This window comes from Castor canadensis, chromosome 2 (assembly GCF_047511655.1).
Source record: "Castor canadensis chromosome 2, mCasCan1.hap1v2, whole genome shotgun sequence".
Lineage (NCBI taxonomy): Eukaryota > Metazoa > Chordata > Mammalia > Rodentia > Castoridae > Castor > Castor canadensis.
The window spans coordinates 95,412,239-95,436,582 of NC_133387.1; the positions used below are offsets into that span (position 1 = coordinate 95,412,239).

The 24,344-nt window shown below is 42.3% G+C and overlaps 1 long non-coding RNA gene across 3 annotated transcripts in view; it reads right to left on the reverse strand.

The window, feature by feature from the left end:
• Positions 1-416: 416 nt before the first annotated feature.
• LOC109675852 (uncharacterized) overlaps positions 417-24,344 on the reverse strand; it is a 34,749-nt gene continuing 10,821 nt past the window's right edge. Inside the window, exons 2-10 of one of the 3 annotated variants that reach the window (XR_012445280.1) lie at positions 14,901-15,000; positions 14,044-14,192; positions 13,766-13,888; positions 12,111-12,155; positions 11,396-11,439; positions 9,915-10,004; positions 5,394-5,527; positions 4,412-4,469; positions 417-3,044 (exon numbers count right to left, since the gene is read on the reverse strand). This is a non-coding gene — a long non-coding RNA (uncharacterized lncRNA). Of the gene's footprint in view, positions 3,045-4,411; positions 4,470-5,393; positions 5,528-9,914; positions 10,005-11,395; positions 11,440-12,110; positions 12,156-13,765; positions 13,889-14,043; positions 15,001-24,344 lie in introns of all 3 variants that reach the window. The other 2 variants (XR_012445278.1, XR_012445279.1) reach the window with 2 other exon arrangements.

Sequence of the window (24,344 nt, forward strand, 5' to 3'; positions counted from 1 at the left end):
TCTATTTTAATTGACTAAATGGGTGTGTGTGCACATATATGTATGTGTGTGTAGGTATAGGTACACACACACTTATGTGAGTTCACCAAAACTTTGGTGATATCTGGTAGAAGGAAACTCCCAACCACTGCCTTCCCTCCAGTTCCATCTTACTTTTCACTGTTCTTCATCTGCCTCTTGCCAAAAACCAGAGGTACCAGTGAGAAGAGAATTAAGGTATTTTGATTCCTCTTATAAGCCAGGCTCAGTGCTAGACACTTGATCCTACTTGAACCCACCCAATTGCCCTTAAGGTCAAGTATTATTGTTGCCATTTTAAGGTAAAGACACCAGAGTCAAGTACTACAAAGGCCACCATCGGAGCCCTCAGAATATGGAACAATGGGACTCACTTTTGTCTCCAGACCACAGTTCCTCACCCATTCTGGGGACTAGCTCAGGAAGGTTCTGCTCAGTAGGCACAGTGAGATACTAGTGTATGGTGCTGATGAGTGAGTCCAGGCTGAAGAGAGAAAGGCCTTTGTCATGAGGGCAAAGCCATTGTCTGGGTTTCCTAAGTGATAGGTTGCAGAGAAAGATGGGAAGAGAAAGACCTGGGCTTGAATTCCTACCCTGCCAGTTACAAGTTATGTCATTTTGAGCATCTTATGAGCACTTTGCACCTCCATTTTCCATCTGAAACAAATGGAGGTAACAGCATTTATCTCAGACCATCACAAGTATTAAATGAAAGAACACATGTGAAACTTCCCAGCACAGATCTTGGCATACAACGGATGCTCCATAAATGTTTGTTTCTTTATTCCCTTCCCCCAATTCCAATGCATGCACAGACTCCCTTTATAAGGTGATAGGTTTGTATTAAGTATCACTTCCCTCCCCCCACCATGTTCACAATCTCAATGACTTGATGAAATGGAGCAGTATCTAGAAATGACAATTCTTAAGAATTTAGAATAATGAAATAAGAATATGATACAGTGGAATTACTGTCTTCATTTCACATTTTTTTCTTCCTTGTAATTGAAACCATTTTCAAGTTTTATTTAGTACAAAATTAATTTCACATTTTCATCAAGGAGCTCGTGTGGATCTCAGGGTGATTCAGATTTTCCGATACAGAAATTCATAGCATTCATTACTGGTGTTTTTCAAGACAAAAGAGTTTATGCCAGAAGAGACCATTTCAGTCCTGCTGTATGAGCAAAATAAAAAACTTTTCATGGCACTGTTAAATTCAGGACTACAGTAACGTTTTGTAAGAGAGCTGATTAAAAAAAAATTTTTTTTCAAACCTAGATGAGTTACTCAGGCCCAACTTTCAAGTTTCCTAAATAAAAAACACAACTTGATTTACTTTAGGAACAAACTAGTTTCCTCTTGAACTGAGCTTAGAGCTGACTCTGGACTCACTTGTCAAGGAGAAATGCACATTAAGTCAACATGTGTGGGTGAAGTTCTGGCCACGGACTCCAGGAAAGTTGGCATCTCAAGCCTCAGACTGGCACAGGCCACATGGGGCCATTCCATGGCTGGCACAAAGGAAGAGCCATGCTGTATGGCGTGGGAATGAGGACCCCTCGAGGCTGGGCTCTATCCCAGGCAAAGAGAAGCAGAAGGATTGCTTTGGGGACCTGGCCTACCAATTTAGAGGGCAACTCAGGCTTTGAATCTCCAGAACACCACCAGCCGCACTGGGGCGGTGAGCCGGGTACAGCGGCCACAGAAAGGCAAAGGGGTGCCTTCTAGAATGCCCTGCAAGTACATTGCACCAGAGTCCACCAGATCTGACCTTGAGACTTTTTGTGTGACCCTCTTGATGCTGAAATCAAACCGTCATCTTCCCTGGCTCTGCCCTAAGCCCAGAGAGCCCCTTATCCAGGATGCAGTCAATCTCCTATTCCCTTGCTCTTGGGAGAGGTGACATTACTTTCCTGGCTTAGTGCTCCTAGTTCATGGTTCTCCTTTTTTCTCCCCCTATAGTTCAGGAGTTTTCACTACATTCACAGTAGTAGCCATCACCACTATCTAATTCTAGAACATTTTCATCACCCCATAAGAAACCCTGTACCCAGTAAGCACTCTCTCCACATTCCCTGCTGCCCCCACCCCCTACTCCCAGCCCTTGAAGCCACTATCCTGCTTCTTTCTCTGTGTATCTGCTAATGTTGGATGAATGGTGCCCCTTACAGAGCACTTTTGTCCTTGGTCAATATCTGAGAAATGATGGTCAAAGGATGGTACAAGTCATTTCAAAATCCCCACGTGTCCTCAGCAAAGTGTTAAATAGCCCTCAGATAGCTGGGTTTTGCTCTGTTACTTCATTTCCTAAAATCTATCCATTACATTGCAACAAACCCAAACTCTTGACTAATCAGAACATACATGCATGTGACTAAGTATGTCCCTCAAATGTATGGATGTTCTGGTTTCACAGCAGGGAAATTCTCCTTGACTCACTATTACAAGGCCTTGCTACTGTCAAGTAAGAGGAAATACGCCAATACTAGTTTCCAGGCAGAAGGAAGAACTCTTGATTGTAGCCTGGCACAGCAGAAGAAGCACCACTTGATTTGGGCCAAGTTGCCCCTGCCTCTGGGTCTCATGGAATTTGTTCCCCTCTGGATCTAATATCTGAGCTTACAGAAGTACAGGATGGGGGTTGTCATCCATCGATCTGTCTGAGGCCTCCTGGCAACACTTGGGGAGCACAGTACAGTTTTGTAGAATTATGTTCAAAGGTCAACTCTACTTGTTAAGATTCTTAAGGTGTCTGTTTCATTTAAATCAAGTTTTGTGTTTGTACATGTGTGTTTTTTAAGGGAAAATGGAATCTACTGAGAGAACAATTCCACATAAATTAGAAACACGTGCAGGTGTTCAGTAGGTCAGCTTTGTAAAGACGTGTTATTATATCTTGTGTTTATAGGAACTGTATTCACAGACAAGGCCGCCATATGCATTTTATGATTCTCTGATGCCCAGGTTCACCAATCCTCCTCAATCCTGATGTATTGTTTAAATGCAAAAACTCTTTTTTCACTCTGTGAGATAGAATAAAGAAAGAAAAACATCATATTATAATTTAAAGAGCTCTAGCTTAGCTAAACAATGAGTACACTCATGAAACAGTTCATTGTGTTGTCACATTTGACAACAAAAAGTGGAACAGACATTGGTGAAGACCACATTACTTTAAAGTAGCTTTGGCCTGTTTTGCTTAGATTTTAATAGCGCTGCCCACAGAGGGGCCAATTTCCTGTGTGAATATGAGAAAGATTTAGAGACAAGATTAATACTGTTCATAGGACTTTCTGCATTTAAAATTAAATGCATAAAACCGCATTTCATGTGCTGTTTACAATTATTGCTTCCTCTTCTTGCTTCCCAAAACTGCTAAATCTTTAATACCAATATATGACAGAGGAAAGTAAGAATAAGATAGAAAACCAACACTTATTGACTGTCTTATCATCTCTAAAGGTTTTGATCTATTTGATTTTATCTTAATGCTTTACGACGATCAGGTCAGGCAGATATTATCTCCATCTTACAGATGGGAAAGCTGAGGGCACATAGATTTAATAACTTATATTGAAGTCTGACATAACCATATAACATTTGGTATTAGACTAGAAGTTTCCAAACAGGGTGGGAGGAGCCCTCAGTGGGGGGCCTGGCAATCCTGCTTTTATTACAAACTTTGCCACTTTCTTGTAGTGTAGTGGGAGTGCCAAGAATTCCCTGGGCTTCTCTTTGCTCCTGCCCCATTTGCCTCTTGTGGGTATCATCACCATCAAATAAGGGAGTAAATGCCGGGAACTGGGGAAGACTATGAAATTCAAAAGTAAAGTGTTTGGGACTGGAGGTGTAGCTCAAGCAGTAGAGCACCTGCTTAGCTAGCAAGCACAAAACCCTGAGTTCAAACCCCAGTCCCACCAAAACAAAAAAATCTAACTCCCTCAAAGATAAAGTATTTGTATCATATGATTTAATGATCTCTAGACATCTTCAAATGGCATTCTAATCCACTGAACTGTGAGAAGAATTTACTCAACCTAAACATTTCATTTGACCTTAAAATTAGGAAAATACATAGACATATTGATAATAGAAGGTGCATAATTTTTCAATAAATTTACAGATATTAGGCATGGATACCCTCATTTTTTTCAACATGATCAGAAAAGTTTGAAGAGCACAAAAAAACAATAGAGCACACAATAAACAATAGAAATCCAAAACATGAATTATTATAAGCAGGTGGCTACAGGTGCAAAATGAAACTACTACTGGGCACTGGTAGCTCACACCTGCAATCCCAGCTACTCAGTGGCAGAGATCAGGAGGATCGAGGTTCAAAGCCAGCCCAGGTAAATAGTTTGCGAGACCCTATCTTGAAAATACCCACCACAAAAAAGGGCTGGCGGTGTGGCTCCAGGTGTAGGCCCTGAGTTCAAGCCCCAGTACTGCAATAAAAAAGAAACTACCAATTGAGTAATTAATTCAGTGCTACTACACTAATAACTTGTCAAATAGTTGTTTTCCTTCCTCAAACATCCCAGCATAATGAAAAGACCATATAAGTCACTTCTTTTTTCTTCAAATGGAGTTCAATTGCATAGTTGAAGTATTCACTATCTCCAGTTCATAACACTTTGCTATCATTAGTCCAAGTAGGGTGGAATTTAATTTCATTCAAACATTTGCATATTGTGTGATTCATTCATTCATTCAGTTATAACACCATGAATACCTCAGGACCAAGGTCTCTGCTCGAGAACTTGAATGGCATTTACCCATGTTTACGTCTTATTACCCTCTACTATCCTTTCTCTTATCCCCACCAAGAAGTCATCAGCATCCAGAGTTCATGATTATCTCTCCTTTGCTTTAAAAAGTTTAACTCTCTGTATATATGCTTAAATAATACAGTTCAGTTTTTGCTTGTTTCTGAACTTTATAATTGAAGTATAACATTCTAGAAAGTTTTGGGACTTCTTTTCACTTAATATTCAGTTGAATACCATTCACGTTGTTGTACACCAACACACTGCTGTGTAATATTCTATTGTGTGGTTGCACAATAAGCTCATTGTTTTCCTGAGGATGACATTTGGACTATTTCTTTGCAATTAAGCCCAATACTGTCTTGAACATTCTTATGCATATATGACTCTTGGTATTCCTTATAAGAATTGTCTGAGAAAACACAGAGAACTGGAAAATTTGGGTAAGGAGATCCATTTAAGATAGGGAAAGAGGCTTGTGGAGGTTCAGTAAGCTCTCCATAGCCCATGTAGGGTTGGGTTTGGGCACAAATCTGACTTCAGAGACCATGTTCTTTCTACTGAACCATAAAGACCATACCAGGAAGTACAGAAGGAACCCACCAGTGCTGTACGGCCTTTTGAATTGCCAGGACAGAGTTTCCATGGGAATTTCTCATTTTCTGTGCAATCTTGGAATAGTTAGTCTTACAGCATTGCACAACACAGTGATGGAAAATGTCACCTGACTTCTTTATCTGTTAAACGAACATTAAGAATAGTTATTTGACCAAACTCTGCTATTGTTCCTTCATCTATCATACAACAGCATTACTTACCAATGGAAAAGCATGTCCCCAAATGCCACAGCAGGACTGTCAAAGTTACAGTTGTAAATTATTCTTCTAAAAGCAGCAAAGCTGACCTCTTTCTTAACACTCAGCTATTTTAATCTACAAATTGTTTAGCTCACAGCATTTCTTTTTCCCAAGACTTCAACAGTATAGCAGCTATTTCATTTCCTTTTGCATTTCCCCAGGTGATCAGAAAGTAGCACTCTTCTGAAGCAGGCCACATTTATATTTTCAATAAATGGATTAAGAGAGTAAGTTTCATAAACCCACTAGACATATTCTCTCACTTAAGGGACCCAAACACTGAAGCAAAATTGTAGGAATATAAGTAATTTCAAGAGTTTACATAACAAAGACAGTTGTACCTCTGTGGTCTATCATTTTGAAAAAACAAAAACCAAAAAAGTCCGAGAGCAATATACCTGCCAACCACAAGCAGGATTTCCTTCAAGACCTAAGTAAAGATTGTGTCCCCAACAAACTATCCCTGATAGTCCTTATTTGTGTTGCTCAATCCCATTCTCAACACTGGCAGATGACACTCAGACTATATTATTAATTTCCAGGTTAGGCACTGTCTGTTTTTTTAAGTTGTTTATACATTTATTCATATGTGTGTACATCATTTCGGCCATCTCTCCCCCTGCATTAGAAGAAATTAGGATTTCTCCTATTCTTTTGTGAATGCCTGCATTCATCCTTCTATCCCGCCATCCATGCAGCAGACCTCTTCAGAGCAACATGAAGACTCCCAACACCTTGCTCGATGCCCCCGAGAAGGCAAAGCTGAGAGATATACTTATAATTTGAACTCAAAATGAACAGGAGCTGACTCAGTAGAGATAAGAAAAAAAAATGCAGCAGAATGTTCACGGTGGTTGTCTTAATTATGTAATAAGTTCTTCTGTTTCTTTTACTCAGTTTTGTATAGCTTTAATAAGAGTTATGTATTTCGTTTATATCAGAGAGGAAAGCTATTTTAAACAAACTCTTATCACTAAATTGAAAGGCCAAAGTCAAATTTACAGAACAAAGAACAGATAGGAAAGTAGTAAACAAGCCCTCAGATAGGACTCAAAAGCCTGAATTTGAGCTGAGACTTTGCCCTTTGCTATGTGAACTCTGCGAAGTTTGGTGGCCTTGGCTATAAATTGAAGATGAGAATATTTCCTCCATAGGGTAGTTCTGAGGACTGTAGGAGACAATGTGACTGAAAATGCTTTCTGGGGGTTAAGTAATGAAAGGTGTTACTCTTGATATGAATTGGGTCTGATTTCAAATTGAAGGTGCTGGATAGTCAGGTCTATTGTAGACACCACTCAGGATTTTATAGGCTTATACCCACACAAGTGGTTTAAAAATTTGCTTCTCCCCACCCTGCAGTTGTCACAATTTGCTCAAGATGAGTGAGTGCTTAAAAAAACATCTTGCCAATTCAAGTACTCTTTCTATTCACAATTAAGATGCAGGCATTGGGGACCACAGGGGCAGTGGCTTGGCAAATCCCCTGGGCTCATGTTTCTTTCATCTTCTTCTGGGCTAGAATGAAATTACAAAGATCTATTTGATTGTATTTTCTCAAGTCAGGGAAACTACAGGAAGCAAGCTGATTTATTTATCTTACTCTGTCTATGCCGAAGGTAAGAAGAGATGGTAAACTTTGGTTTAGAGGCAAAAAAATTAACCTCTACTATGATCAAGCCTGGACTTCCTAATACTCTACATTATCCTTCTTCAATTTCCTTCATACTTTTGGGATTCACTGTGCCTCTAACAAAATACTGAGTGGAATATTCACTCTACTCATCACTCACCTAGCAGTGGAACAGACCCTTCTCAGAATATCCTGACACAGCATTTCCCCTGGTTCTAAATTTCTCTGTACCAAGCAAAAGAAACAGTTTTTCAAAATGTATTGACAAAGGTTGCTTAAAGTTAAAACTGGTCCAAGAAGTCTCAGTAAATCACAAGGCACAGGGCATCTCCACCTCTTCTGAACCTCAAGACTCCAGTCTCCCCCTCCCCTCCCCACTTCATTAAATGGAAAGATAGCAGCTGTTGGAGGTCAGATTACTCTGGGCCGAAATCCTGGCTCCCCTGCTTATGAGGTTTATGGGCTTAGGTAAGGCAGTTGGCTTCTTGAAGGCCCAGTTTCTATGTAGAAGAACACCTAACCTGCAAGGGCTATTGTGAGGATTAAAGAGAAAGCAGGAAAGCACCAAGCACCATGCCTGGCACGTAATCAGGCTCAATAAATACTTGTTTCTGCCCCAACCCCAACCCCCACCCCCCTTCCTGGCCTATTTAGTGCCATGTCTTGATCGTACATTCATCACAAATTCCTGGACCAGTGGCACATCGGATGTTCCAAGCATTCAGACGTAATAAATAAATCCTGGCCCCTTTAGCAGACCACCTACAGCTGCCTGACACAGACACCCTAGGAGGAGAGCAGCTGCCAGACAAAGGGACAAGGGACAGGCCTCCATCTGCACCTCTACCCTCTTGCCTCCAGTACCGAGGGCAGCCATGGTCATCCCCCCACACCAAGGGGACTCCAGGGAGGGATTTCAGTGTTCAGATGACAGATCAGCCGTGCTCTCTGACCCAGATTAGAGTTCACCCACTTGTGTCACCAGCAAACGATGTTAATTCACTCCCAGGAGACCGTAAGAAACACTTGGGTCAGTAACATGCGTAATCTGGCTGAGTTTTGCACCAAGCCTTCGTAAGGCTGTAGGTTCCACTAATATTTCACTGGCCTATCCATCTCACTCTGTCTGTGGGAGCCAGGCTGCAAATTCAGCACTCTTGTGTCCCTCAGACAGTTGGGGGAGGGAGAGGTGAGGAGGATGCAGAAGACTCCAGGGACGAGAAGAAAGGAAAATACACAGAGAACCTAACTCAGGGCTTTTCGGAGTGTGGCTCCCAGTCCACCAGCCTACGCATTACCCCAGAGCTTGCTAAGAATACAAATTGCCAGGGCCAATGGGGTCCCAGTGAGTCAGCCCTGTGGTGGGGTCGCATGCTGTTTTCACAAGCCCTCATGCAAATCCCAGCCATGCTATGGTTTGAGAACCACTGACCTGGCTGAACAATGTTTTTGTAAACAGAAAGTCTAAATTTGATGGGAAAAGCAAAGGCCAAAGGAAGGATGCTTGTGTTAGGAACCTTCAGTGTCAATTCCAACTCCAATGAAAACTTTTCTAAGCCTCAATTTCCTTGTGTGTGAAATAGGGGCAGTTTGTCCTCTCCCTCAGAGCTAGGGATGACTTATACACTCTCTGGATAGCCTACGTTTATAAGCTTGGACTTTTCTCCATTACACCACACAGCTCATTCCCCATGTAGACATTATTTAGGCTCTCCTCACATTAGAGCCATATAATTCTTTGGGAGGACTGACTGTCCTGTACATTTTAGGAGACTTAGCAGCATCTCTGGCCTCTACCCACTAGTGATCTATACCTGCTCCTGGCTGTGACAACCAAAAATGTCTCTAGACATTGCCAAACTTCCCTGCAGGGCTAGGAAGCCAAAGCATCAGATTCAGTTAGACATAAGAGTCATATGCCAGACTCCCCACCAACCAGATCTCTGACCTCAGGCATGCCTAGTGACCTAGCTGACTTCAGTTTCCTCACCTGCAGAATGGTGAATACACCATCTACCTCCCAGGAGTGAGGTAAGATTAAAGAGCTAGCATAAGTAAGACACTCAATAAATTTATACTCCATGGTGAAAATCTGATCTTTCTGTGCTTCTGATTGACTGCTAAGAGGCAGAGGGAAGGCTGACTGCTCTTAAATTACAAGGTAAGGGACAGCCAGAGTCATGAAATAAAATAAAGGCAAGCAGAGGTCACAGAGAGAGGCTGAGTCTTCACACCCTGCTGAGCTCGTCATATAGCACCCCCCCCAAATAAGGAAAAGGACACGAACAGACAACCTTTTTGACAAGTCATGTGACATGTGACCGTCCATGTTCCCATTATGAAGCTTGAAGCCAGTCACTAACGGAGCATCATGTGTTGCTCACATCAGCATGGCCAACTGGAGCACAGTGAAGAAAAAGGAATGGCTAAGAGCTTCTGGTTCTCATAGACCTGAGTTCACATCCTAGCTCTGCACACATTGGCTCTGTGAGCTTGGCCAAAGAGCTTAAGCTCTCTCAGCCTCAATTTTCATATTGATAAAATGAGGAGACAAATGGCAGCTACCTCTTAGGACCTTTGCAAAGCTTGACATGAGATCATATGTGTGCAACACTTAGCATAGTGCTGGAAACTTACCATAATATTGCTGTGCTGCGGTCTTTTCAATGCCATCATATTTGGCTAGGCTTGAGTCAGCAGGCATGATAAAACTGGAAACATCGTCTCCTGAACATGATCACAAAAATTGCATCAGTATGAAAAACTGATTCAGCATTTCACACGCCATGATTTGGTCCTTTAAATACCATTATGAATTTAGGAGCCACCCAGAGAGGACAATTTCCACCTAGCCCTAAAAGATTAATCACAATACAGCTTTAAAGGAACAAACTTCTCAATAACCCCAGGACATATGTTTGAGGATATAGTCTTCTTAAACTCAACAATAGGCTAGAATCTCTCTAGGACAAGAAGGAGGCTCCTCTATCCATACTATCATTTACTGGCCATTTAAAATAATGTAGCTCAGTGTTACCTATACTGCTCACTTTATCCAAACGACCACCATTTGAGGAAGGTTCTACTATAGCTCCATGTTACATGTGAAGCAACTGAGGCATAGAGAACTACTTGTATCTATTCTACCTCAGGCAGACAGGACTGATACAATTCCGGTTTTAAATTTTATAACCAATTATGTCGCCTACTTCACCATCTAATATTTTCCACAGTCAGAATTATCTTCCTCTATACATTAAGCTCCTAGTTGCTCTGAAACCTAATTTAGGGAGGTGAAAGGAAGTGGCCTAAAGTCAGGGTCGTGGACTGGATTTATCATCTTCTCCAAACATCTTTGCATCCAGGACAGACACAGCTCCGGGGAAGGAAAAGAAAGTTTCAAGGATGTAGAGGTGTCCCTATTCTCTCTACCAGGATGGAGCTCCCATCCTGGATGTGGCTGAATAGCGGTTACATCCCACCTTCAATCAGCGCCCTTCTGGGGAACCAAATGAAGTCCTTCCTTCCTTTTTGAAGGTCACCCAATTTTACTCATTTCCACATTCTTTGGTTTCTGAATATCAACTGATCATAAATTTAATGCCTCTGGACTCTGTCCATTTATTTTGGATCTGCGGAGATTGTGCCGTCAACCTCTGGACCGTTTGATGGTTCTCCAGATAGAATTGTACTTAGAACTCCTCTCAGATTCTCTAAAAGCTAGAAAGAGTTAGAGGCACATCATTAGGAAGCTGTATAGACAAGGACAGAGTGTGGGGGGTGATTAGGTGACTGCTGGATTGGTTTATATGCAAAGGCGGACTGGAAATTGCTTTTGCCATAAAACTTTCACTTCTAAGCTTAATCCAGTAGGAAAATTCTTCCCTGTGTCAGAGGAAGAAACCAAACAATAAGCATGCTTTGCGACCGGACTCACAAATTTTCATTTTTAAGATGTTCTGCGCCATTGGCCCTTGAGTCATAGTGCTTGCTCGGCAGTGGGAATTAATGTAGAGGAATTGAGAGTCATGACCTATATTAATCCTCAGTCTAGTAATGCTCCAATTCATGTTGGAACTGACTTTGTCTCTAAGGCCTGAAACAGCATTTGATCTCACCATTTTTCCCTCTGTTGGACACATCTGCACGTCTGAGTTCCAGGCTAAATGGAAATGAACAAAAGTCAAATCTTACAGCCGGAAAACCTGTTTATTTTAATTGATGGTCTTAAAGTTTGCATCTGGGAGGAAGTGTGTTCTAATTGCTAAAATTGTGAGTGATTCCTAACGTCGTGGGTTCTAGTCGTTTTTCCTCTTGCCAATTAATCATATAAGGTCTTTGGTGATTTCATTTAAACTAAAAGTGACCTATTTTCCCAGTGAACACCAAGACCCTAGAACTATTCATGTGCAAGTAAACATCTAAAACGAAGAATTAAATTCTGGGCAAGGAGTTTGAGTTATGATCAAACCTGATGAAGAAAGAGACTCAAGTAGGGATTGCTTTTAGAAAGGTAGCATCACCAGCCTGGTATTTGCAAGGTGCTGGTTAAAAAAATTAATGATTTGATTCTCAAACTTGGTTTGCAGTTGCACATATCTCCACACAAAAGGCCAGAATGCATACTGGCAAACAACTTACATTCCTTCAAAAACCCAAAAGAATCTATGTATTTATCCTGGATAAGAGTCTACAGGTAGGCTGGGGGCATAGCTGAAGTGATAGAGCACTTGCCTAGCAAGCGTGAGGCCCTTAGTTCAAACCCCAGTATGGCCAATAAATATGGCATATTATGTAAAACACAAAATTCCTTCAGTGAGAAACACAACTCACCTGGCAACACTTATATCCTGAGCAGAAGTTCTGATAGGTCATCTTCTATTAAATGAAAAGGCAAAAATGAATTTTTAGTATTAATTGGAATTTGTTTGTCAGGCCAAAGCATTTAAAATATGGGGACTATGAGGAAAAAGCATAATAAAGTGGGTTCTTGATGGAGGTGTTTGTTAAACTATTGGTGATTGGTTTGTTTTGAGGAGGGTCAGAGAAGTGGGGTAAAGATCTGAAGTGGGGTAAAGACCTAAATTGGGGGTGAAAAGAGTACATAATTTCAATCAGGAAGAAATGACTCAAGGGCCCTATTATGCAACATGGTGACTATCATTTATAATGACATACGGTATTCTCTTTTTTGTTGTTTGTTTGTTTTTTGCTTTTTAAGACAGGGTGTGGCTGTGTAGCTCAAACCGGCTTTAAACACTCACTCCTCCTGCATCGGCCACCTGAATGCTGGGATTACAAGTAGGCCCTACCATGCTGGATTCAGTATATTGGATTCTTGAAAATTACTAAGAGTAGATTTTAAATGCTCCTACCACCAAGACAGGAAAAGTCAGCAATGTAATGCATATGTTAATCAACTCAGTTTAGTTATTCCAGATGTATACACGTTTCAAAACATTATACAGTTTCATTTTGTCAACTACAAGCAACTTAAAAAGGAAAAAAAAAATTAAAGTAAGACTGAAAAAAGGAAATAGAGTCACCAGGAAGTAACCCTCAAAGGTTTTACACACTGAGTGCAGTAATAGGTCACAGCCTAGTGCCTACAAATGTTTTTGTTTTGATCATTTTTTTAGGCTTTGCTCACTTTCACTTCTCCAACAAAGAAAATGGAAAATAATTGTTCTCTAACTAGGAGGCGTTTGGGTGAGGTGCACCAGGTACTACCAAGGTAAAGTGCGTTTGACTGATAAGAATATGAGCGCCGACGTGCTGGTTGACCACAACGAGGATGTGTCCAGAGTAGCAACTGGGAGCTATTCTTTTGAACAAAATGCGAATAATACACACAAGCACAGTTCTGCCTGCAGATGGACTATTTCTCCTAGAAACTTGAGGAGGAGCCAAGCAAACACACAGCCAGTGTCCTGCCAGCCTCCCCAGTAGCACACCTGGCAGACATCATTAATCAAGCGGAGACTCTTGCCCAATAAGAGAGCTTGGCCCATGTGCTGCCATCCTCCCCACAGCACACATGGCAGACACCATCAATCAGCTAGCCATCTTGCCCAATAAGAGTCTTTCTCAACCTTGCGTTCCAGGCATTGCTACTAATCAGCCGAGTTTGGCAGAAATCCTGTTTGCCTACCCAGCCTTAAGACAAAGGTGTCACATAAATTTAAGACAATCAGTCTTAGAAACAGTGAGGCAAAGGAGAAAGAGCACAGTACAGAGTCACATAAAGTGTAAATCTCAACTCTGTCACTCAACTAGCTATGTGTGTTTGGCCAAGTGACTTAGCCTCTCTGGGTCTTGGTTTTGCTGTCTCTTAAACAAGGATTATATAAGCCAATAAGATTTCTAAGGATTAAGTAAAGTAACATATCCACACTAGGCAGCACTGTGCCTGGAATTTAGTATATGTTTAACAAATGTTAATTCTTACTCCCTCCCGTATTAGTCATAAAAGGAGTTGTGTATCTTACCTGAAACTCCAAATTCTCTCTTCTGTACCTCCTCCCAGTCTCCCCAGTTGTGGCTCTTCAGTTGGTGTGTGTACTGAATTCCTCAGATAAGTCAAATTGTAAGAAGAAGTGTTGGTGAACTCTCTTGTGAATTTTAGGACAAGTGGAGAAGTTAATTACAGACTGAGAAATGCCTCATCCATGCACACAAACAGTCCCCAACTTAGGATGGTTTCATTTATAAGTTTTCAACCTTACCATGGTGCAAACAAATGGCAATAAGTAGAAACCATACTTACAATTTTGAATTTGGACTGTTCCAGGGCTACAGAGATGTGGCAGATCCTCCCTCAGGTGCAGCAGTGAACCTCAGCTCCCAGGCAGCCCCAAGAGCTCAAGAGAGACATCTGACATGGTACGGGGTACTGTGTTGCTGACTGGGTGTTCCCTGGGTTAGGTGGATTAAATGCATTTTTGACTTATAACATTTTCAATTTGCCATGGGTTTATCAGGCTGTAATTCCATGGTAAGTCAAAGAGAATGTTTGACACTATATAACCTGTGCCACCAATTGGACAGTTAAACCTATGGAAACCTATTCACATATCACCAAAGCAAAGTGAAGAAAGACAATTAGGGGGCAGCGCTGAGTAGATCCACCATACCCCAGGACACTTCTTGCCAAATGCTTCACTCCAGGTCCTGTGACAATAGGATCATTTGCTCAGCAATCAGCTGCAACCCACAATCTTTCTGTGCTTCCTTCCTCTGGAACAAATAGGGCTTGATCTCTGCACTCCCTGTGACCCGATTCCAGTGCAGATACCAGCTCACGCTGAATCTGCAAGTTTAAAAAACTAGAGAATTGACAAAAAGAGATGGCTACTACCTTGATTTCTTTCCAAACAGCAACCCAGCTATTTCTAGTGGGCAGTCACAAGCCTCGAGTGTCATTCTGACCAATGCTGAGATTAAGCCCATGAGTGATTTGACTGGAGCCTTTGTGGGAGATGAGAATCATGCAGCATAGCAGTGTTTACAGGTTTACAGATCTGCCTGGGGCACCCGACGCCCTTGACTATGATTTATTGTTACAGGACAGAGATTATCTCAGACTGGGCTGGAAATGGATCCTGGCTGAGTTATTTTACTCACCGGATGCGATGTGTGAGAGTCGATGGCCTTGTTTCTCAATTTGTCAGTTGTAAAGGGAGTCCCTGAGGCTCAATTTCAGACCCAGTGTTGTTTATATAGTCTGGCAAAAATACATCACATGTGGCAAAATATTACAAATTCATTTTTATGCTGATGATATGGCTCACGCATAAGAGCAGCTAGTTAATGTGCTTGTCTTTGTATTTGAAATTGCAGCTAAGTTTGTCATGGCACAAAGGGCCTTTTGTGTTTTGAACCAGAAAGAAGAGAAAGTATATGACAGTTTTCAGAAGGGCTAATGAAGGGTTTGATCTGGCTCGGCTGCCATCTGTGAAAGAGTCCTATTATAGCAGTTATGGTCATTATAAAAACATGACATCTGAAGGTATCTGGCAGGATTTTTCATATTATTAGTAGTATTATTATTAGTATTATTATTTGGAACACTATGGGAAATGGCTTCCCATTTTCTTGCTTGCCTTTAGGTGGTGGGAAAAGAATAAATGGAACGATGGCTTCCATCTGGTATTTTATTCAAATGCCCTGCGCCAGTCACACGGGATGACGATTTAGCACATATATTAAATACAAAGGGTACACTATGTTTAAAATGTGGAGCTTGTTTTCAACAATCTCTGTATAAATCAACTCACCATAAGTCACAACAAATTGCTTTACACTCTCTCTTTGAAGAATCTTGAGCAGGAAAACCCTCAACATACTTTAAGGAATGTAGAAATACCCCCATAGGGGCAGAAGCTGCATTTCTGAACACAGAACTTGAGAGTGCATATTTGTCAAGAAAGAGCAGTGCCTTTTAAATAAGATGTCATGCTCTATGACACTACAAAAGTTCAAAGAAAAAAAAAGCAAACAAAATCGCAACTTGCTCAGGAATTTAGTGTATTTAAAATGAACATTTACCAAAAGGGAAAGGAAAAGGATGGAGTTGTTTCATACTTATTTCAGATTTTTTCTTACAATATCCCATCTTCCCCCACACCAAAAGATAACCAGTGGCTGCCTGGCCACGGGTAATTTGGATTTAATTGTGTTTGCTTAAGCTATACATTCCATTCCCAAACCATAAAAATGAACCCTAGAAATTGCAAGTTTGAAAACTCTAGAGTCTGTGTCCTCAGAAGAAGATTCCCAGGAAAGTTTTATTGCAACCTGTGTTTACCTTTGGGATCTTTCTCATACACACTGCCTGATTTAGAAGGAGGCATAAAAAAATGCAAGGATGTAAACATGGGCCTTCAAGGAGCAGCATCAAAGCAAGGACTAGCAGAGGCCTATACGAGAAAGCAGAAGGGATCCCAAAAGCCTTTACTTTCATTGTTTCCATGTGTTTGCTTTACAAACATTTACTGAGCACCTACTGTATACTGAGGAGGGAAAGCATAGTGACAAGGACACAGGCTCAAATCAAATAAGCCTGTGTTCCATAGATGACTTCATAACTTTCTAAATGGTGGATGACTTGGGCAATTATTCGACCCTTTGTGCCAGGCACAGAGTAGGTGGCTGCTATGATTTGGTTGTGTCTTCCAAAGCTCACCTGTCAGTAACAACTCCCAATGATATCCTATCTGTCTTGTAAAGGCAAGTCTGCCTCTTTTGCACTTTTACTCCACCCTCCACCTTCCCTTTCTGCCTTCCACCATGGGGTGATGAAGCATGAAGGCTCTTGCCACGTGCACAGCCATATTCTCGGAATTCCCAACCTTCACAACCATATGCCAAACAAGATTTCCCCAGAGGAAGGCTGTCATCAAAAAAATGAACTGAGACAGAGGTCAATGAAGAGTTTTCAAAGAAATATATGGCTAAGTTTTTGTTTCTTGATCTAAAATGTGGCTGTTGGGACATACCCGGCAGAGTTGTTGAGGACATGAATAGGAAACAAGTGGATAGTGTTTTGTTGTTGTTACTGTTTCTCCATTGGTAGTCAGTGGGTTCCCGACCTTTGGTCTCAGGGAGACAGCAGACAAGCAAATCAAGTATTCTGCACTTGAAAAACAAACCAAATCAGGTATGGAAAGCATATGGTGGCAAGATTGAAAAAAAAAGATTCCCAGAAGAAATAACTCTTTAGCTAAGTCTTATAGGTCTGGTAAAACCTAGTCAGGCCAAAGAAGAGAGGCAAAGGGATTAGAAAGGTACAAATGCAAAGAGGTTCAACTACGCTGTATTGAAGAACTTTTGTAACCCCCAGTACAATAAGAAGAAGAAGAAGAAGAAGAAGGAGGTATGAAGCAAGGGTTACTCTGACAGGTGGCCCTGGGGACAGGGATAGAGAATGGGCTGGCAGAGATGAGACACAGTCATTCATCCTGCATCTCTTGGCTATGCCCCGAAGCCTGCAGCATGCCCTGACAGCTGTGAGCTGGGCAGAGCATGCCAGACCACTTAGGTTTTTAAATCCAAACCAGATGCCAATGATGGAGACACAAGTAAGGAGGACTTTTAAACAGGAGCACTTGCTACCACCATCCATGCTGGGCAGTGGGGAGGTACCAGGCTCCAGCCTTCACAGAAGCCACCAGGAAATCTTCAAGAGCCACCAAGAAACTTATTATTGTCCTAAAGGACACAACTCCAGAGGCCTCCTCAAGTCTTAGAGTTGTAATATTTTCAGTGTAAGTCTTAGTTCTGAATTCTTGAGCTTAATAGCTAATCCTATTGATTTTACACTTTAGCTTTCCATCTCTGAACCTTTTATATTTCACCTCTTCCATTTTGTGCTTTAACCTTTTATCTTACTAGCACCATGCTTTTTATCTTTTATTTCAAATACCACTCATTTTATCTCATGTACCTTATCATACAAAGATTTAAAATTTTATTTTTAACTAACACTTTATTCCTTTCCTTTGATATTTTTTTTTCGTGGTCTTACTGGCAATGTTTGGTTTTAGTCTCCTTACAACTTGCTAGTTTCCTTTTATTTTAAAATAATTTCTTCTTCTTTTTCTCTCATTTTTCCTCCACATTTTCCCCCTGCTTTTTCTCCTATTTGATTCTGTTTAGGTTTGTTTTTTTAATGTCCAGGAAGACAAATGCTGATAGAGAAGGAGGCATGGTGAGAGGACACCTCACAGACAGAGACTGTGAACAGACAAACAGGCATCCTCCCCCATTCCCTCCCCCCAGCCCCCACCCCGTGGCTCTGCAGAGTCCTCAGCCCTTCCTACCCCTGCTGTCTCTGAAGCCACCCCTAAAGCACAACCTAAAGGCCCTTCCCCCACCTACCACCTTATGCCCACCAGCTCCACCAAGAAATGGCTTGGATAGTCCTTTCAGAACAGATGCAAGAAGAGAGAGACTTGTCTGCAGGGAATAATGGGTTCACTTTTTCCTCCGGGGCTGCAGCTCTGTAACATAGTACACAAAAGTTATATGCATTAAGTTGTTTTCTTTCTGATATCATATCTACCAGGCCTTATAGGAATTTTGCATGTTTAGAGTCCAATGAGTGTGTGTATGTGTGTGTGTGTGTGTGAGAGAGACAGAGAGAGAGAGAGATATTGAGAGAGACTTACCAGAGACTGCTGTGCCTCTGGTGGAAGGTTTTACACATTGTTGGATCTTGCACAGACTCTCACAGAACCTCAAACACTGAAACCCACGCAGCTGGGTTTCCCTAGTAAATGTTCTCAGGAAGAAAGAAGTAGGTAAGACTGAGCCTCTCCACTCTTTGTTGTCTTACAAATGAGAATAGAATGTGATTCCAAGAAGAATGGAGTCTCTGAACATCATTTCATCAGTTCTCAAGATTAGGCCACTAGGTATGAGAGTGCTGTAGATAGCTGTTTAAAAGGCAGATTTCACAAACAAACCCCAGAGATTCTAAGTCTATGTGATGAAGTCCAGGACTAAACGCTTAGACCTTATATCCAGGAGACTTTGATGGAGGTGGTCCATGGACTGAGCCCACATGGACAAGATCTTTGTATATGTTTCTTCCTTCAGAGGTCTGATGGCTCCCTTTGAGGAATCCCACTAATCTTCCCGAAAATGGCTCTTGTCTCACTATTGTACAACCTAAACACAGCCCCAACCCAGCCCAAGAAAGATACTTCTGACTCTTTTCTAAGAAGACTTCCAACAGCCTCACCTTGCCAATGCCACACTCAGCAGAGTGCTGAAATGCTCCCCGTGAGCCCCACTCACCAGGAAGCACTGCCCTGGCAAGGAAGTAGTCAAGCTCCACCTTTGATTCTGGTTTGTCAAACCTGGGGTGAGCTGCTCCACCTGGCAAAACTGCAGCAATGACAGCGAGACACATGAGAACACAGTGCTGCAGACAGAGGGAGGCTTTTCTGGAGATCAGCCAGTTCCTGGGTGAGGGCCTGTGATGTTGGATGCTTTTGTTTGATTGCTGATTTCTCTGTTGTTGTTCTGGTTGATTTTAAAGACTTGAGAGACTAGGGTGTGCTTGAGCCCTGAGGGGGATACATGAGAGGAAAGACTAAGATGAAGGAGAATGAAGACTACCCTGAAAAAGGCCCCAAAAGAACAGTGGAGGTGGATGCGAGCCCATGTCCTCCATTGTGGAAGGAAGAAAGAAATGGAGGATGAGGGTGAGAGTTTGGGATCAGCAGCAGGTTCCAACTAGTAACTCAACTTGGAGACTGAAATTGAGGATAAGTTACAGTGGAACCAAGGTTGCATGGGGGAGTAGTCCCCCCCATTCAAGGTTTCACTTTCTGTAGTTTTTGTGGTCTGAAAACATTAAATAGAAAATCCAGAAATACACAATTCACGAGTTTTAAATTGCATACCATTCTGAGTAACCCAAGGAGATCATGCCTCATCCTGTCCGGTCCTGCCCAGGATGTGAGTCATCAGTTTGTTCACTGTATCCATGCTGCATATGCTACTCACCCATTTTAGTCTCTTAATAGCCATCTCTGTTATCATACTGTCACAGTACCATAGTACCTGCATGTAGGTTTCTGTATTATCTGTGGTTTCAGACATCCACTGGGGGCCTTGGAATGCAACTCTGTGGATAATAAGTGACTGCCATCTAAGGACAATGCAATTGCAATAGTGGAATAAAGAAAAGTGTGTGCTCTAGGAAATGAAGAAAGTTTACTGCACCCCATTGAGATCCCAGTTAACACCATTATTCCAGAATGTATAATGCTAGAAATTCACACAACTGTGCAAACTTACTCTGGTGATTCTCAGACTCCAGGAGGAGGCGAATGTTTGGCTAATTCAGAGTTAGTTTTACTAATTCCATTTTGCAAAGCTAAGAAAGCATATGAACTTATTGTATATGGGAAGGAGTAGTTTCATGAATTCCAGACCTAACAATAAGGAAATAAAGGGCCATAATCGATGCTGAGGAAATATGCATGCAAGGGAGCTGGTCAAAGACCCAGTCAACTCTAAGAATAACTGGAAAAGGGAGGACTGCAAAGCATACAAGGCCAAGTTAGACAGTGAGATACTTGTATTCTAGGGAGAGGTTCTTGGAGATGACAAGTAAGAAGTGACCATGGGAGTCAGCTGCTGAGGGAAAGATAATGTTGAAGAACCTTGAAAGACATTCAATGAGTAAGCAGATAGAGTAACCTACATGGAAATGTCTACCACAAACTGTTATGGAGGTGGTGGCATTGAATTATAATACGAGCCATCCTTCTGGGGAGTGTTCACAGGGTGGCACAATGCCTGTCTCCTTTGATAGGTGAACCACAATTTGTTGGTTCCCTATTTTCTCATTTTTTGGATATTAGAACAAATACAGCAGACACCTTTGTAGCTACATCTTTGGACACACCCATGATTACTTCCTTCAGTGAATTTCCTAGAGAGAGTCTTCCTCAAGGCAGTGCATGTCTTGATGTGTTTTTATTTTGCCAAGCTGCCATGCAAGGAGGCTACGTCAACTCAGTAATGTAAGAAGCGCCAGTTTCTACACACCCTCTCATGCATGAAGTGTTAATGATTCTTTGGAATTAAGTCTTTACAATCTTTGCCAATCTGATAACTGGAAAGTGCTCAAAATGTTCTCATTTGCATGTGTGGACCTCTGTGATGTCAAACATCTTCTTGCTCAGATGTACTCCTGGCCCCCTTCACCTCTTCCCAAACTGCTTTTCTCAACCTGAACTTTGGAGTTTTGCCCTGAACACACAAAGAAAAGTCCACCAGGTGCACTGGCTCCAGGCCTGTAATGCCAGAACGCAGGAGGCTGAGTTAGGAGGATGACGTGTTCTAGGCCAACATGGGCTAAATAGAGAGACCCTATCTCAAAAGGAAAAAGATAAAGAAGAGTCCCATAAAAATGTGTGCCTATACTCATAGTCGCTGTAAGAATGTTGTGGAAGGTTTGGGTCATGACAAAAAATAATGTCTTTTTCCCAGGTCCCATTTTGGCTCTAGCAGTGCTATTTCTGAATATGCAACCTATCTTTATCTTCTTTGCACTGTGGAGTGTGTAATTGATGGATATCCTCTTCACTGTGACTTTTTGTGCATAGCCCTTCATCTTGGCTCCTCCATATCTTTCCAGCACTTACTTTTCTCTTTGTTATATTTTCTTTAACTATTTCTAATTCAATTCCACATTGCTTTAGGCATTTGTACAATGCAAGGTGTAAATGAATACAATATGGCAGGTGATGGGTTGATTGTGGCTTGTTATGGTGGATGTGACCCAGTGTGGAGCAGTTGCTTCTGCTGGGCCAGGTGGGGCTCTCCAGAGTGTCTCATGTCAGTCACATTATGCCACACAGTGAAAATGATGACAGCATTCTGAGTCATTCAGATAAATAGAGGATCTTCCTCAGAGCCAGAAGAGACTGCTGAAAACCTCCAAGCCCATTATCTCAGAACACCCATAATCCACTGGTGATACCTAAGTTGAAAAACACTGCTGTGTTAGTCCATTTTGTGCTGCTGCATCAAAATGCCTGAGTCTGGGTAAACCTACTTACTTATAAAGTAAGTAGGTTTATTTGACCCACAGTTCTGGTGGCTGTCAGGTACAAACAGCATGGCACCAGCCATGAGCAATAACAGAAGTATATAGGGTAGGCTTGCTTTATAACAACTCACCCTCATGAGAACTAAGGCCTGACAGACTCAACTCACACCACAAAACCATCATTAATTCACTCAGGAGGTATAGTCCCCTTGCTAATGACCTCCCACTAGGCCTCACCTCTTAAAGGTTCCACCACTAAAGCTCCCAGCCCATGAATCTTTGCTGGAAAAAAACACATCCAGACCATTGCAACTGAGCTAGTAGAACAAAAATACTTTATAAAAAGCGCCAGGAGCAGGCTCACACTTGCAACTCCAGGTACTTAGGAAGTAGAGATCAGGGGATCACAATTTGAGGCTGGGCAAAAATTTAGTGAGACCCCATCTCAACCAATTAAAGCTGAGCATGGTGGCATGCACCTGTCATCCCAGCCATTTGGGAAGTATAAATAGGAGCTTCATGGTCCAGGCCAGCATGGGGGAAAAAAACAAAACATAAGACCCTATGCGAAAAATAACTAAAGCAAAAATTGCTGACAACATGGCTCAAGTACTAGAACACCTGCCTAGCAGGCATGAAGCCCTGAGTTCAAATCCCCATACCACCAAAGAAAGGAACTCTTTCCTGGCTTATGCTGTCATTTTCCCTTGAAGAAATGTGTGATGTTTGTCCATATATATTGCAAGGGAAGTGAGAACTATTTTCCAATACAGAAGCAATATACAGCACTGTTCCTCTGGTCCTTCCTGGAAAGTGTGTCTCCTACATACCTCTTCCCACTTTGTGGTCAGACTTCTTTAAGTAGTCACAACTGCAGAGCCTGAAGTTGCTCGTGGAGACCCGGATTCTCTGGGTCTTTGTATCCTGGGACAGCTCCTGGGTGTCCCCTCCTCTCTGCTGCAGGTTCCATGGACTCCACTTGCCTCCCTCTGTTTCTTCTCAGGAGTATCTGCCACCTTCAGCAAGTCTCATGTCTCTTCCCTCTGCTTTCCCACCAAGACTAGGATCTGAAGAAGACTCAAGCCCCTCAACTCAGTGTTTGTCCTCTCTCGTGGTGGCAGAGATGACTGCAATGTCCTGCACACACTGCACATGCCTTTCCCAGCATGGAGGTGAGACACAGGGCCAGGGCTCACCTCTGGAGTCACTTCTGGGCCCAAGGAGCTCAGAACATGTGTGTCTTCCTCACTTTCTCTCTTCCCTTGTCTGCCAGCTAATCACACCAGAGTGACCTTGAAATCCTGTCCAGAAGATGGCAAGGTCACTCAGAGGAAGATAAAGCTGGCAACTCCCCACCTCCAGCTCTAAATTGTGATGTAGTAGAGAAATACATCTTCATAGCTTGAGATTGCCAAGATGTAGGGGGCTGTTTGTTAATGCAGCTTGCATATACTAGCTAATTCATTCATTATTCTTTCTGTGTACAAAGAAAAAGCAGGCCCTTCTAGCTTTTCCATTTTAAGCTTATTACCAACACCAGGTTAACACAGATATGGGGTTTTAGGGCAGTGGAGTCAGGGTCTTGCTGTCTAGCCCAGGCAAACTTGAGATCTACCTGCCTCAGCCTTCTGATACCGGGATTATAGTCCTAAACCACCATGTCAGGCCTACAAATTTTTGTTTTTTTAAAGGGCAGGGGAGGATTAGAAATTATCAAATTCTCCCAACAATGTTTCTGAAATGATAGTTTATGGAACAGTAGTTCCCCAGGAAGCACATAGTAAAATGTAGAAAAGGGGGTTTTGTATCTTCCTAACAAAGAGTGCAGAGTTAATGGAAACAGGCTTCCTCACTGCAGGACTTCTCAGAGCCTTTAATGTATAGTTGTACATTGTCACTCTCCACAAGGGGGCTCTGTTGAACAGATTTGTCTCAGCCCCTGAAAGAGAAGAGCAAATTGAACAGAATCTGAACTGGCTCCTTTCTAATGTGGGATTTGGACCTCTGAGTACCTTGAAATGCAGAAATCTTATTCTCCTGGGATCCTATCCTAGCAATCCCTCCTGAGGCCCCCACCCAGCAAAGGCCCCAGGGCAGGGCTGACTTTCGTACCATCTTCACCATCACACTACGTGCAACCCCCGAGGGTTTGGCAGTGCCACCTCCTCCAGTGAAAGCAACAGGCCCTCCCACTTGGGAACCATGATGGCCTCTGCCCAACAGGGCAGCAAAGGAGATCCATCCCCTGCTTCACCTAGCCAGCCAAAAAATAGCAAGATGCACCCATGTGTGGTGCTAAGGGAAAGACAAAGGAAGGACCATACGGAGCTAGAATGACAGAATGGGGGAAGCCACACCAGCGAGGCAAGTGTTGGGGGGGGTGTGCATGAAAGTCCAGATGGGGCCAAGAGGCATGGTTATCCTAATTCCGTGCAAAGCTGTTGCTGCCTGCAAAGCCTCCTGGCAGATGCAGTCAGTTTTGCATCGACTTCTGAAGG